This window comes from Rhea pennata, chromosome 5 (assembly GCF_028389875.1).
Source record: "Rhea pennata isolate bPtePen1 chromosome 5, bPtePen1.pri, whole genome shotgun sequence".
NCBI lineage: Eukaryota > Metazoa > Chordata > Aves > Rheiformes > Rheidae > Rhea > Rhea pennata.
The window spans coordinates 11,899,429-11,911,529 of NC_084667.1; the positions used below are offsets into that span (position 1 = coordinate 11,899,429).

Below are 12,101 nucleotides of genomic sequence, written 5' to 3' on the forward strand. Positions count from 1 at the left end.
AAGTAAATAGGCAGGACCTGTACGCTAAGCTCACCGCCCGGGGAGCAGTGCCGCGCCTCGTCCCCGCCGAGCGCGCGTCCCCCCCGCCCCGCGCCGGGAGCTGCTGCGGGCGGCGGCGCCCCGCCGCCCCCGGCCCCGCGCAGGCCGCCGCGGCCGGGGCGGACTCGCCGGAGGGCGGCGGGCTGGCGGCGAGCCCGCGGCGGCGCCCGGGGCGCGGGCAGGCGGGAAAGGGTTAAGGAAGGTGGCGGGGAAGGCCGGCCGTCGGGAGCGAGCATGTGCAGAGCGCACCGCATCCCTGCTACGGGGCACCGTCCCCGGCACGCTGCAGCTCCCGCCGCCGCCGCCGCCGCCAGCCCGCAGGGCACCGATGGACCCCGGTGAGGCGATGAGCCGCGGCGCGGCCGGGAGCGCCGGGGCGCAGCCGCGGCACCGGCAGCGGCAGCGGCACCTGCCCCGCAGCGCCCGCCCGCCCGCCGGGATGCGCTGCCCGGGGCGGAAGGAAGGAGCCGGCGGCCGCCGCGGCGCCTTTCGCTTTCTGGCGGCCGCCGGCGCTGCGCGGCGCGGGGAAGGCGCTGCGCGGGGCGGGCGCGGCGCTGCGCGGCGCGGGGAAGGCGCTGCGCGGGGCGGGCGCGGCGCTGCGCGGCGCGGGGAAGGCGCTGCGCGGGGCGGGCGCGGCGCTGCGCGGCGCGGGGCGGGCGGCGGCGGCGGCTCCTCGGCGCGGTGAAACAAAGGCGGCGGCGGCCGCGGGGCGGCAGCGGCGGCCTCTGGGCGCCCTCCGCGGCCGGGCCGCGCTCCGCGCAGCGCGGCGGTGCCGGGCCGCGCGGGCCGGTGGCCGCCCCGGGAGCGCGGCGGCGCCTCCCCCCACGCGCGGGGCCCGGCCCGGCCCCGCCGCCGCCGAGCCCCGGAGCCCCCGCGGGCGGGGCGGGGCCCGGGCCCGGGCCCGGGAGATGCTGCGGGGTTTGTGGTGCAGCGGCGCTGGGGAGTTTTCATTGAAAGCTGGAGCTGGCGTCCGCTGAAAAGTGCTTTTTATTTAATTATTTTTAAGTATTTTGAAACATTTTTTTAATATATCCGTTTCAGTGAGGCTGCCTTCATCCAGGAAGTCTTCTTCCAGGAGAGGAAAATAAGTATCAGACAGCTCAGTGGCTGCAGAGCAGTACTGGGGTGGGGGTTGGACTGTCATCATTTCAATATGACCTTCTGCAACCCTGTGCATTACTCACGTATGTTTTGCTTCTAAGAGGTCAGAAACCCAAATATACTGATCAGCTGAAAATGAGCTTTTTTTTTTTTTTTTTTTTTTTTTTTTTTAATTAGTCTCAAGATGTTTGTTCTTGTTCCATTTTTGGTATGGAGAAATATTTAGAATAACTGAGTTCTTGAATTCTTGAGAAATGGAAAGTCTGATTCTTTCCATCTCAGACCCTTTGCATAGGATTTTGAAACTCGTCTCGAATTTTTTTTGTTGCTGGGATGCTAGGCAGTTAGTTCTTCCTCATCATTCTGAGCTGCAGTGGTACCCTGGGGCTTCCTAGAGATCTTTTGGCATTGCTGGCCTAAAACTACGAGGGAAGTACAAACTTCCTGGTAAGGCTCCTAATTACTTAACAGGAGCAATAAAACTCTGTCAGAAGAAATATTTCATGCTCTTCCCTTTATTGACAAGATTGTTCTGTTTCTCTCTTAATTCTGAAGGAAAATCAGTCCCAGCAGGAGCTGAAATTTTTTGCAGGTAGGGTGGTAACAATTCTGTTGCTGCCAGAACCACATACGTCAGGAATTTGCAAGCGTGAATTGCCGAAAGGTTGCTCAGAGCAGTGTTCTGTGGTTTCCAGAAATGCAAACGCATTAATATATATATTGCAATGGTTAGGTGCAGGGCTAACCACTATTTTAGGATAAGTATGAAATCCCAAAAGAAAAATATTCGTAAAATTTTTACGAAATTGAAAAGAAAGACTTGTTGGAAAGAATTGTTAATGCCAGTAGCCACCTTTGGCCAGAACTGAGCAAAGCCCAGGATGTTAAGTTTGCGCTTCAGATACTGCTACGTGTGACTTATCCTTGAGGTCTTCTCCGAATCATAGTGTCTGGTCTGAGGGAGGTGGTATTACCTACTCCCCACAGGAATGCGGATAGTGCCAGTTCCTCTGTTTGTGTTGACAACAGCTCACTACAGTGGATAGATTAAGACTGTTCACTTCAAGTTGAAAGTAGGTATTTCTTCCCTGAATGGCTTTGTGCATACGTCTGGCAGATTTTATAGTTGTTCTGTGTCCAAGTCACAACTTGCTAGAAGTGATTGCATAACATCGTGCTACGGATCTGGCAACATGTCCGTAACTGTGGACAGTGTTGCTGTGCTTGCTCTAGTGCTGGGTGAAAACGGAGGCAGGTGGAAAATGAGCAGCTTGCTCCAGGCTGGTGTAGTAGTGCTGAGGCCGTGCTGAATGCCAGAGTGGCATCTAGAAATCCCAAGCTTCAGGTGCCTTCTTCGCACCTCAGAAGTGGGTGGTGCATAGGAATGGACCCGCAGGAGGCTGGATAACAGCCACTTGTGCCCTGTTCCTCCTCCCAAAAGAGAGCCTGAGTGAAATTAGAAAACCTCTATTTTGTAAAAGGGCTGATCACATGAGCAGCTCTGTCACGAGAGTTCAGGCTTTGCCCTTCCTGTTGTGAAGTCCTGTGACAGGCTACAGAAATGGTCAAGGGAGCTAGAAAACAAGATTTAAGGGACTTCTGGGTAGCTTCTTGGCGTGTGGGGTGAGAGTAAGCTGTATTGCCATGTACCTATGGAAACAATACCTGATAGTGGGGACTTGGCCGTTTTGCTGGTAATGTCCTAACATAACTACCTGACAGTGGAAAACATGCTTAACCCTGAAATAAGATGCAAGCTTCAGATTTTGAGCGTAGCTAAACATAGGAAGCGTTTTTTGGCTGAGGTGGTGGGCTCGACACTCTTTGGAGTCTTTAAATTGGGATCCCTTTCTACCATCTGTTCTTTAATTCAGCATCTTGGAGAAGTTCTAAGAGATGCAGCTGCAGGGATCCCTCGGGCTCCTAGTTTATGAATCCGCTTATTAGTTTGCTCACCTCAGGAGCTGTGGAGAGAAGTTCTGTGCTGTCCTGAGTGTGCTTGTAGTACCTGCATATTGGATTAGGACGTTGACTGTACTTGCTTCTCAGGCTTCAGGCTGCAGCAAGCCGCTGCACTGTGTGCGGGAAGGACATTTCCTTTTATTGCATAATTAGCCAGATGCATTTAGTTTTTGCCTTCCTCTGAAGCATTAGAAATTAGCCACCATCAGGGACAGAGCACAACAGGAAGGAGGAGGGCTGGGGAGAGGGAGAAGAGGTGGTGCGCTCTCCTCGTGGGGGAAAACAAAGAGCTTTTTCCTGAGGTTAGATGTCTTGATGGTAAGTCTCTTATGTATCCTCAGAATCATATTACTGAGTTTGGGGCTGGGAAGGCCACAGGCTTTGTGGGTTTTCACCTTCCTCTGCAGCGTAGGACATGGATCATCTGCTAAGGGTTGGCTCTCTGAGACTCATTTAAACAGTTCTTTGCTGGTTTTGTAGCTGCTGTTTTGGGGGTGGTTTGGTTTCTTGTGCTCTTTGTTCACGGTATGTAAATCTGATCTCCTTAAACTAAAGGATTTCTGTCTTTATCCAAGTTACTGAGCTCAGTTGCAGGGAAACTGCATGAAATTCGATAAACTGTGATATGCAGGAGATCTGGCTAGGTTAGGGGAAGAGTCTTTTCTCAAACTTTTTGACAGTGGGAAAGCAATTTTTCCTCATGGAAGGTGAAGGAGAAGGTATCCTGAAAAAATACCTGCAAGAGAAAAGCCTATTTTTTGTGAGGCGGTTTAAAGGGTAGTTGCACGAAGGCGACCTGCTTGTTCTGACGCTGAAACCGTAGATGTAAAAGGAAATTCTGCTGTTACCATTTGCGTATTAGGACTTCCTATGTTTCTAGATTGCCTTTAAAAAATGTCAGGTTGAAGGAAGTGAAATTAAGTTTTCTTTCTCAGTCTTGGGCTGACTGCTGTTACATGGTGAGACAAGGGAGGTAAGAGCACGGCTAATTAAAGTGCAGCAGCCCTCCGTTCCCCTTGGGCTAATTATTCAGTGGAAAATGGGTCAGTTACTCTGAGAAATGGTTTGCCAGCAGGAGGCAGGGAAAGCTTCTGCTCCCACTCTTCACCTTCCTGTCGGGGACAGTACTGCCCGCTCCCGCAGGTGCCCGCGGTACCTTGACGGCTTCCGGATGCCTAAGCCGTCCCTCGCGGATGGGGGAACACCACCCGGCCAAACACAACAGTGGTCCCCGCCGTCCTGTCCTGGTGTCCTACAGAGGTGCTCCTGGGCTGGACCCGAGGCAAACGAAATGAAGTTGAGTGATGTGAGCAGGAGTTGCACTTTTGGAAGAAAACCTATGCGTGGAGTACGGTATTTTTCCTTACTTCTTTCAAAAGAAGCTTCATCATCTGAGGAGCTAGTGTTGTCCTATATAAAGGTATTAACTGGTTGTGGCTGTGATTAGTGTGGGTTTGTAAATCATCCCATGCTATTTCTCACATCTGCTTCCTGTATGTGTTTTAGTGTTCTCTGGTGGCTCTAGTGCCTGCGCATGTATTAGCTCTGCAGACTCCGTACAGACTGGATAGGGGAGCAGAGGGCCAATTTGCCTTGTACATCAGAAATAAATTAGTTTTTTTCTTTTATTTTATTTATTTATTTTTTTTAAACATTTATAGGATGATACATGAGGCAGGAGTATCCAGATGGTTTCCGAGCTCTTAGGTAAAAGTGCTTGTGCAAGCAACCAGAAAGAGTCCTGACGGAGAGCCAGATCGGGCAAAGGCTTTGGCTCCGCAGGAACAAATTACCGGCATCTGTGCCAGTTCGGGACAACGTGCTCTTTCTGGTTAGCTGTAGTGCTGCATTCCTGTTGGAACTGATACGTCCAATAATGCTTATTACAAGCCAGCTCCTGTGCACCTCACTGTCCAGCTAAAACAAGCATAGGAGAAACTTATATTGAGGTGTGCACTGCATTTTAATGTGTCCTAATAGGCTACAGAAAAGCTAGGCTGCATTAGGAATTTGTGTTTGCAGGAATAGCTGAATGAGAATACCTACCTACTGCTAATTGAGAGATACCCAACTATAGCTTGTATAAGAGAAAAACATTTTATGGTATCCTTGCTTTTGTGCTAGATTTTAGCAGTGTCAGTGCCTAAGAGTTTACCACCACCTTATTTCAAGACTCCCCCGCCCCCACAGACTTCTGTCAAAGCTGGATTACACCACAGAGACAATCTTCTGCGTGCTGTCTTGCTTTCGTTGCGTAAGATCAGGGCTGTAGTAGGCATTAGATAAGCATCGGTAGCATAAACAGGCAGAGCTGTTGCTTGACTCCTTCCTTGCCGGACCTCCGCTCCCAAGCGCGGCGTGTGTTGAAGGTACCCTCCGTGAAGGAGACTGGGAAGCGCCGCTCGGCCCCGTTCGGCGGCTCGCGAGGAGCGCGAGGCGTTGGCGAAGGGAGAAGCTCTCTCGAGCGTGAACGGCTGTGACACAGTGCTGCGTGTACCGCGAAGGGCCCTCCGGGGATGGGGACTCTGTTTTGTTTTGTTTTTCACCCAGAATACACATGCAGAAAAGGGTGAGGCTCGTTCAGCTCTGCCCATTTCATCCCGGCCGAGAAATCTCGGCCAGGGGGTTGCGGCTATGGAGAGCTCTAGACGGTGTCGTTTCTACCCGCTTACGGGAGCGTGTGCCTGTAGCACTGTGTACTTTGCAGTTCCCTCCTCTGCTGAAAGCCAGGCTTGCATAACCTACAGGATACTCTTTTTTTTTCTTTTTATTTATTTTTTTTATCAGGCAAGGTTTATGATAAGGATGTTTCAGTTAAGTTCGAGAGGAAGAATTATTTCTTTGTTTGGTCATTTGTGGCATTCAAAATGCGTATAGAATTTTCCCTAGTGGCATGATGGATACCGTGTGATTGGGTTTATTTTGATCCAGCAGTTCTTTCCAAGGCAGATCTCCCAGTTAAGCCTTTAATTGGAAAGGCACTTGCACAAGAGCTGCAGGATATAGGGCACAGTTTATAAGATGCTCTAATATCCACCAGAAAGAGTGGAGCTGCTAAAGGTAATGTAACAATTCCTCAGCAATATGGGACTTCACTCTTGGTGCTTTGGGTTTTCCATTGCTGCTTAATACTTTCCCATGGAGATGAGATATGGTGTTTCCGAAGCAGCAGCTTCAGTCGCTTGAGCTGTCAGAGACCAGCGTCAGGAGCGCTCCAGGCACCTGAGTTCATGTTCTGCGCAGTTGGAGATGGAGGCGCCTGTATAAAAAAGCCAGTTTATTACATTATATTGGCTTATAACTTGTGGATATGCAAAAAATCAACTTCTAGAATGCGAGTCCTTGTGTTAGTGAATTACGTCCTTTTGGAAGTGATACCTCAGGTTGATGTTTGTATTAATGAGATATTATTGCTCACCATAAAGGCATCTAAAAGCATAGTTCTTTCATAGATTAGCTGGAGTATAATTAGTTTTTCAAAGATTGGATCAATAAGTAGAACAATGCTGATTTCTACAAATGTCATGTATGCACGTGCACTTGTTCCGATTCCCACTTGATTTTCATAGTAAGAGCTGCAAAAGTTGGGCTATGCTATTTCTTGTTGTAGGCTCCCCCCAGCAGCTATCAGCATAGAAGACAGGAAGGTGTCATATTCTGATGGGAGAAACGTAATTTTCATGATCTTAGATTTTTTTTCTGGAAGACAAGGACTGGGCGATGTCCTGACAACGGTTAGAATTTGCTACGCTTTCCACTAGGGCTTAGCAACATTTGGAGTACTAAAAGGCTGTAAATGCTAACACCAGCACTTCCCCAGCATCTTTCGACTGAGAATCTCTCTATTCTTAATGAATTCTCACTATGTCTCTCTGAGGTGGGTATTATTAGTGTCATTCTGCAGACAAGTAGATAAAATAAATTGCTTGTATAAGCACATTCAGTGAGCCAGGAAAAGTCAAGAATAAAATTGAGGAATACTAATGTTTTGACCTATTCTTGAGCTGCTATCTTGTACTTTGTGTTGCAAGAAAGGAGACTAAAGGCATTAATTGCAATAGTTTTATGTTTCTTGACCCAATTAAAAACCAAAAAAGTGAGATACTATTATGCAACATAACGAAGTATGCATGTGATACTTGGGAAAAAATGGTAATCAGATAAGTTGCTAGGCAACAGTACCCTGCCTTCAATTACCCTAAAGCCAGTGAGTTTGCTTTCATGACTTAACATGTGTTTTGTACTCCTTGAGAAAGCAAGTGTAGGTGGAGTTCTGCGAGGTTTGCTCCTTTTTAACTCAGCTCCTGCTTAACTGGCATATTGTGAGATCAGGTTTGAGCCTAGATTTAGAGAAAAGGGTTCCCAGAACTTGAAATCAACAGCAAAATGCTAGAGGAGTTCTTAAAAACAACGAAGTGTTTTGAATTGAAGTAAATAACCGTTCCGGCCCACGAACACTGCTGTGCTAGTGCAGCGCCTCTGTGCTTTGGTCCGTGGCTCTTTGGCCCACGGGGCTGTGGAGAGCAGCCTATAGCTTATCCTTGGGAATGGGACAAGCAAGAGAAGGGCTGAGATTTTTTAGGGTAGAAGGTAGGTGGCAGGGATCTGTGGCAACCTGGGAGAAATCTGAAAGTTTCACAGTGGCCGGTCAGCCTGAAGATGTCGGGAGCTGTGGTGATGCATGAGAACCTGAACCAGCTGTTTCATTTTATTGTCTTAGCAGGATAAGAAACAAAAAAGCGTTAGCAATGCAGAATGTACACAGAGAAAAAGTCAGTGAGGTTCTAATAGCATAAGACAGTTCTAGCAGCACGAGGGAGTTTGTGTGTTTGTTTGAAACTGATTTTTTTTCTTTTTTCATTTTTTTAAGACAGACTGCAGGATAACAACAACAAAAAATGAAGCTCTTGGCAATTATTCTAACTGCATTTCTCCTTTTGACAACAAATGATCACAGATCATTTGCAGATACTGTAGTTCTGTGGGGGTGCAGGCATCTGCCCGAGATCCTTCAGCTGTTGGGTGGCAGCGAGGCTTTTAAAAGAAATCAGAAGCTTTGGAGGTCTGAAAATGTGATTCTCGAGGCTTTGTCAGAAGCTTTCAGTAGAGCTGGTGGACTGACCCAGACACGCTTGGAGAAGGATGTGCCAAACCATCCATGCTTGGCTTCTTTGGGTAGCTGAAAGTTGTTGCTTTGCAGACTTGGTTCTGTGATTTTTTTATCTGTCTATTCATTTATTTATTTTTCAGAAGAGAGACATTTCCTTTAGGAGGAGGAGACTGTGTGGCAGTAGCATGCCTAAGGTATCTCTCTAACGTCATTTGGTGCTTTGGGGGAAGGACATTCAGCCACGACTGCCACGTTGTGCGTTCTGCCCGCCAGTCTAGGCGCAGAGATGTTCAAAGCGGCCCACCTGACCAGCTGGTGCCTGAAAGCCCAGGGGCAGCAAGGGAGGGTGCGTTGGGAAGGCAGTGCACAGGGACACCTGCAACCTCCTCCATATACGTTGCACTAGAGCGGGGTGAATTTCTGAAAAGATGAATGTCTGCTTTCTCTGTCCAAATGTGGCACTCCCGTCCCTGGAGAATCCCAGATAAGTCGCTGAACAGTGTTGTTGCGACGCAGTTTCTCTGCCCGTCGAACAGTTTGGGAATCTTGACCGCTTTGGAAATCGTGCAAAAGTATAAATACCAAAATAGACAGAAGGAACACACAAGTAACAACTTCCCAGTCAAGAATCTGCTTTCCCTTTTCTGTTTGCGCGTTATCTGCATTCTCGTTTGATGAGTGCTGCTACTTATTTGTACTGATGCGCGGTCCCCAGTCTGCTGACGCCAGGAATGTCGGTGGCTTTGTTAGAGTAATCGGCAGTGCCTGGGCAACTACCGGGGTAACTGTTTTACAGCACAGTGACAGAAAAGCCTGAGCCTGGCCTCTATAGGGCGTTTTAAGTCTTTCTGTGCAGTCGAATGGCCATACCGCTGCTTTTAGCCCGACTACAGACATTTCACCTTTTTAATTGTTAGTATTTCAGGACAGGATGTTCGTTTATATGCAAAAGGCAAAGAAAAATCCCCATGCCTGAACAGCCTAAATGTGGTATTGTATAACTAAGATTGAACGTGTGTGCTAAGCTCTACCTCTCTGCTCGTGTGTTACAACGTAGTCTTTGCTAATGAAAAGTTTCTTGCCTGATTGTTTTTTATTGTAGATAAATACATAACTAAAGCTATGGTTTCGCAAGCTCTTTGAGCATAGAAATGAAGATTTTTGCAGAAAGGAACCTTTTCTTGCTGGGTGCCGGTAAAGCCTTGTGGTAGCTAGGTCCAAACTGAGACACCTTGGACTTGGCTTCTTGTCTGAGCAGAGAAGCGAAATGGGTGACCTGGAGGCGTAGCTGTTGGTTTAAGCGCAGTAGTGCATTTTCCTGTCTAAGGCTCAGATGTGTGCACTGAAAGGCACAAATGCACTGCAGTTGCTTTTTTCATACGGATTTGTTCCTCGGTCCTTTACAAACCAAATTATAGTCAAACAGATATGACTGTGTGAAAAGAGTTCTCAATGTTCCTGTTAGTCTGGGGAAAATGCTTTTTAAATTTTTCTTTGCATGTGTCTGATAAAGTTAAATAGTTCAGTAGAAACCTATACTCAGCTGTGACAAAATGCATATAGTAAAAATAACATATGTGCAAATAATTTTTAAGAGAGACAGTTTTGGAATGATGTAAATCCAGAGCCAGCTCAGTTATAACAAAAAGCTCTTTCCCAATGTGATATAAAAATGTTAAAATAGCAACTATTTCTCATGGGAAGAGAGACTACAAAGTAGATGCAAGCCTTAGCTCATACGCAGAAGGTGCTAAATCTGTCTTTATAATACCCATGTTACATTGATTTTAATTATTGGTTTTATTCTTATTCATCATTGTGTTAATCTTGGTAGGAGGGTTTTGTAGGGGGAGGATTAGTTATTTAATCTACATTTTTAATTGGATTGTTTTTGTAGTTCAGTGTTATCTAAATAGAAACAGACTTTTTTTTTTTTTATCTTGAGTTTCTGTTGGATCTCAGGTTTTGAACACCTAAATCCATTACAATGATTTGAAGATCTCAGCTGATAGGCAGTCTGACATACAAATGCTCTGCAACCCCTTTGTATGTAACTAATCCAGAAAAATGCTGTGTGTAGATGAACCCTCAGAGTATAAGATCCAAGAGGGCAAAGCTGGTCAGATGTTAACTGTGTGTGTATCGGAGCTTGCACCTTGAGGCGTGACTTCTGTGAAAATCAGTAGCATGGCATGCTAAATGCCAGCACTTGAAGAGAAGGAGAAGGACAGCCCGAGCTCCTGGGCTGTGCAGCTGTGCTGCCCAAGGCTGCAATGCAGAGGTGGAAAGAAGTCGCTCAGCTGGAGCAGAGGAGAGGAGGCAGTGGCAGCGCCTCCAGGAACAGGTTGGGATTGTGGGTGGGCAGGAGGCAGCAGCAAGGTTTGAGGTCCAAGGAGGCCACATTGTGCCCCGGAGTAGGGAAGGAAGACAGGAGAAGTCTGGAGAAGTGAGGAGAAGAAGGTGGGGAACATGGGGAGGCAGTGTGAGGAGCGGGAGGATTAGGATGAAAAGGAGCCAGTGATGAGGCTTGCTTCAAAAATGGGAAATCAGCAGGAAAACTAGAGTTGAAGCACTTTCTGGTAGACCTTCTAAGGGTTAAACGAGACCTTTGCTGAGATAGTAGCAGTGAAGAACCTTTAGCCATTGGCTCCACTGAAGTTACTCAGTGTGTTTGTCATGGCTGGGATCCAAAAGATCTAAAGGACAGTAAAGAATAGAAAGACTCTACTTAGAGGAGAGGCAGTTGCCAGAAAGCTGCCCTTGGATGAGGAGCAGCTAGAGGCACCTGCCTGGGGATCCGAAGAAGCCAGGCCTTCCAGGGCCTAATAAACTGGAGCTAAACTATTCATAAACAAAACTCTTTCATTGTTTAAAGTCTCCTACATTGTGCTTCATTAAGATTAAACTGTACTACTTTGGTTTAGGAAGGCTGTCTGGTCAGCGTATTAGCTGTTGGTCACACGCATCTGGCCTGAAAACAGCAGGCATCTGAAGCTGCTTGGACCTGCTGGAGTCAACCTGGTCGATCCACGGATGCTGTAAACTGGGAGCTGACCAAAGAGTGGGAGAACTCCGGGATTCCTCCCCAGAAAAGGTAAGGGCTGGAGGCTAAAAACAGTGGGAATGTACTCACAGACCAGAAAACTAGAGCAGTTCCCTGAGTACAAAGCTGAGTGCATTGTACATGGGACATCGGAAATTTAGATGTGTCGGGTGGATAGGGCTAGTCAAGAGGTGGAGTTACGTATACCGGTTCAAACTGCTGTTGGTGTCTGGAAGTGTAAATAAGGTCGCAGTGTGCACATATCACTCTTGATTCCTCTCTGCTTTTGTGTCATATTGTTCTGATCCCTCAGAATTTAGACGGCCAAACTTATCCCAGCGTTATTGGTTCTTTAAAACCTCATATGCAGATACCTTTAGGCAATTAAAACAATCAGGACAGTGGAACAGTATCTCTAAACTAAACAAGAGCAGTAGGTAAAGAGTGAAAGCACAGGTGTGAGTCAGATGATGTGGAATCTATTCCTGGCTCTACCAAGCTGTTTCATCTCTGTACCTGATTCACCAGGGTGTTACTCCACTTATCTTTTTTGGCTTATCTTGCCACTGTCCTGTCTGCTGCAGTCTGTTACACTTGCATGGAGTGGATGTAAAATGCAAATTCGATATCATTTATATGCTAGTGTGAAGCTTCGGATTTGATCCTGCCAGAAGGACCTGGGCACTGTGGGACAGAACAACAATCCCCAGCCCCTGCAGCATTTTCAGAGAGTGCTCTGTGTATCTGCGTACGTGGTGGGATGCCCTGGCAGGAGGCTAAGTGCAGGTGCTCTAATGCAGCTTTGCAAGAGTTCAAGCTACAATATTGTTTTCAGTATTGTAGATA

General features: G+C 47.6%; 1 protein-coding gene across 10 annotated transcripts in view; it reads left to right on the forward strand.

Moving 5' to 3' along the window:
- Nucleotides 1-295: 295 nt before the first annotated feature.
- TMEM229B (transmembrane protein 229B) overlaps nt 296-12,101 on the forward strand; it is a 31,504-nt gene continuing 19,698 nt past the window's right edge. For 4 of the 10 annotated variants that reach the window (XM_062577211.1, XM_062577205.1, XM_062577213.1 and 1 more), the window contains exons 1-2: nt 7,448-8,406; nt 11,137-11,306. The gene's annotated coding sequence lies outside the window, so the exon portion shown is untranslated. Of the gene's footprint in view, nt 378-3,162; nt 6,980-7,447; nt 8,407-10,143; nt 10,557-11,136; nt 11,307-12,101 lie in introns of those variants that run through there. The other 6 variants (XM_062577208.1, XM_062577207.1, XM_062577212.1 and 3 more) reach the window with 6 other exon arrangements.